The sequence below is a fragment of the Helianthus annuus genome, unplaced genomic scaffold (genome assembly GCF_002127325.2).
Source record: "Helianthus annuus cultivar XRQ/B unplaced genomic scaffold, HanXRQr2.0-SUNRISE HanXRQChr00c007, whole genome shotgun sequence".
In the NCBI taxonomy this organism is placed as follows: domain Eukaryota; kingdom Viridiplantae; phylum Streptophyta; class Magnoliopsida; order Asterales; family Asteraceae; genus Helianthus; species Helianthus annuus.
In genome coordinates, this window is record NW_023395523.1 from 107,223 (window position 1) to 110,785 (window position 3,563).

Consider the following 3,563-nt stretch of genomic DNA (forward strand, 5'->3'; position numbering starts at 1 on the left):
AGCTAAAAAAATGGTTTAGCGATTGACAGTTTATCACTAGCCGTACTTTTCCCCGGACCTGTTCACTCCGTTTATTTACATAAAAAGCTTCACATGCCCATTGAGATGTCGTTGGCTCGATTAAGTCTTGGTTTATCAACGTCTGGCATTCTTGAATCATGATTCATTCCTGGGTGACTGGCTTTTGTCGGGTTTATGTCTTCATTTTGTTTAAACGGTAATGAGACAAAGAATGATGAATTTAGCCATAATGGTGATTTGTGTTTTGTTAGAAATCCTGTATGGATTAAGGCACATGATGACTCGATTATTTGCTCTTTAATGATGTCAAGTGAAATGGGAGAGACCATGTAAAGTCTCGGGAAAGAAACCCATGGGTTTGTGAATTTTTTTTTATCTAAGACCTTCTTCTCCATATCTCAAGTCTCTTAGTCGTTATAGGATATCAAAACCAAGTAGTAGGTCTTTTCCATGAGAGTCTGATCCTAAGAATCTGTGTTTGACTGTGCATGATGGAAATAGCCTTAAGTAGACTAGGACACTTATTTTTTTTTTATCTTGAAGGATTTTCCATTGGCTGTGTAAAACTTTTGGCTATGAGGCCTTCAGTATTCTTTAGGGAGAATAGCGGGGTTCATCATGGGAGAGATAAGAGTCGTTAGAGGTCTAATGCCACCTGATCCGACAAAACATACAACCCGAATTGTTTTAAACTACTCAATCAACCAAAATTACCCGTAGTTTCTACGCAAATAGCACAAAAAAGAAACATTAACAACCACGGTAATCATTTTATCCGAAACCCGAACCCGACCTGATACCACCTGATCCGACAAAACATACAACCAGAATTACCCGAACCCGATCTATAGCAAACCTGATTGACCTCAAATGGTTTGGTTAATGGATATAGGTGATTCGGGTTAACCTGAAAAAACCGAAACAACATTCAAGCTCGTATTAAAATCCCGATGAATCCAACCTTGAAAAACTTGAAAAAACTTGGTTGTGCACCTCTTGGACTTTTGTTTTGTATGTGCTTTTAGTATTATGTATATGCGTACATATTCAAAGTCTCATTAAAATCCCAATTTAGATATTTATACAATCGATATACTTGTATACATTTATATTGATCATCTACTATATTATATTTACTAGGTTATCACCCGCGAACTTCGCGGGTAGAAAAATTTACTTTATATTAATCGAGTTATGTCATTAAATAAAATAAAAATACATGTTTTCAAACGTAATTTTTTTATAATTGTTTTGAATTGAAAGTTGTAGTCAATGGGTTGCGAGTAAGGTCAGAAACTTCGGGCAAGAACCGGAGGCAGAAACTTGCCTCTCTGAACGACCCATGAAACAAAAAAAAACTTTTATTTTTTATAATAAAATATACACATGAAGTTGTTCGAACCTGCAAAACAGACTCATTTAATTAAATTTAGAAGTTAATTAAAAGTTTAAATTAGAAAATATAAACAACAAAAACTTTATTCATTAAAATATACACATGAAGTTGTTAACCTGAGCTTCACCAACATCTCTGCATCATCGACATCGCATAGTACATCCAAAATCCTTTAACATCCTAAACCTGTAACAACCACCCAGATAAGAGACTTAATCTTCCAAGTACCTCGAATGGTTTGTCGGATCGTTCAAAATCCAGTATGTTTAACGCAACTTCACAGCGCTATGAAACAATCGGCTCTGGATCTTTGGAGATTCTTCAAATAGAGATATACATTGGTCATCTACAAAAATGATTTATTAAGGTCAGAAACATTAAGTTTTTCATAAAAGTGTCCCGAGTCAACCCAACACAGCCGTTTTGACCCTAAAAACCATGTTTGACTACCTACCCAATATAGTCCATTTTCCACAAAATATTATTAAAAAGTATAGTAGATTTTAGATGCATGGTTACCTTATATTTTTGGTTTTAAAAAATGTGGCAACTCTCTCTCTCTATCCTCTTTTCTCTGTGTTAAATTATTATTTTTTTCCTTTTCCTTTCAGTTTTTTCGTTCAGAATATAATTCAGATTATAACAACCTCTCATTTTTTATACTTAAATGTGAATCTAATTGTTCAAACTTATTTGTCTACAATCAACAAATCTCATATAACCAGCAATTTCATGCACAATCAAAGGTGTCACAATCAAACACAAACATAATTCAATCTACACATTTCTCAAAACACAATCTCTAACATCACTAACCTGTAGCAATAATTCAAAACCCTAACTAATGTGTTGTGCCACTCACTAATATCTGCTACACATGTCTCACTTATTCATCTTCACAACTTCAAACACATCTTATCTGACACCTTATGCCAATCAACAAAATCTCATATATACATAAACCTTGAATATTACTCAAACACATCTTATTTAATGAATCAAAATAGAAACACAATAAACCTTAAATATTACTCAATTTATGACTGCTATCCCACAAAACAAAACTTTGTCAACAAATTATACTAACTTATGCAATGGTAAACCATAAAAATAACAAATTAATTTAGATGATTAGCCTTGCAGAAAACCCAAATCGGGAAAGTTTACGGAGAATCGTTAACGGAAAAAAATCAGACTCAGATTGGGTTACTCAAGCGGATATTAATCACGAAAAAATCAGACTCAGATTGCCATTACTTCAAAATTTAAATTTAAAATAATGATTGACTTCAAATTTAAAATTTAAAATCTGAAAATCAAATCACTAATATCCAATCCCGTAAATCAATCAAACTTATTAGGAAAGTCTAACCTTTCAAATTTAAATTCAATTTACAGTTTCGAAATTTAAAATCAAACACATTAATGGCAAACTTTCAAATCTAATAAGTTCTGTTCAAACTTATTTGTCTACAATCAACAAAATCTCATATAACCAGCAATTTCATGCACAATCAAAGGTGTCACAATCAAACACAGACATAATTCAATCTACACATTTCTCATAACACAATCTCTAACATCACTAACCTGTAGCAATAATTCAAAACCCTAACTAATGTGTTGTGCACTCACTAATATCTACTACACATGTCTCACTTATTCATCTTCACAACTTCAAACACATCTTATCTAATACCTTATGCCAATCAACAAAATCTCATACATCAATCAGCAATACAATGCACAATCAAAGACCTCACAATCAATTTCAAACATCAATCAATATACAAAATTTCTCAAGGCACAAATTTTAATATCACTAACCTAATGCGCTACTACTCAATAATGTGTCGGTGCCATGAAAAAACATCATAACCTTAACTAATGTGTTAACTTACCAAGGCTCAAGGCTGTATTTTTCCCAATGTTGTTTGTCCGACGCATCGTCACAAATCTAACAACCGAGTCAATTAAATTATTAGTTAAAACCCAATAAACAAAGTATACTAATATCCAATCCCGTAAATCAAGCAAACTTATTAGGAAAGACTAACTTTTCAAATTTAAATTCAATTTACAGATTCGAAATTTAAAATCAAACACATTAATGGCAACTTTCAAATTTAAATTTAAACATAATAAT

At 32.4% G+C, this 3,563-nt stretch overlaps 1 long non-coding RNA gene across 1 annotated transcript; it reads right to left on the bottom strand.

Moving 5' to 3' along the window:
* Window positions 1-1,241: 1,241 nt before the first annotated feature.
* LOC118489706 lies at window positions 1,242-1,569 on the bottom strand. Its single transcript, XR_004887696.1, has 2 exons — window positions 1,534-1,569; window positions 1,242-1,423 (listed from the first exon to the last, which is right to left on the bottom strand). It is a non-coding gene; the product is annotated as an uncharacterized LOC118489706 (long non-coding RNA).
* Between the last annotated feature and the right edge of the window lie 1,994 nt (window positions 1,570-3,563).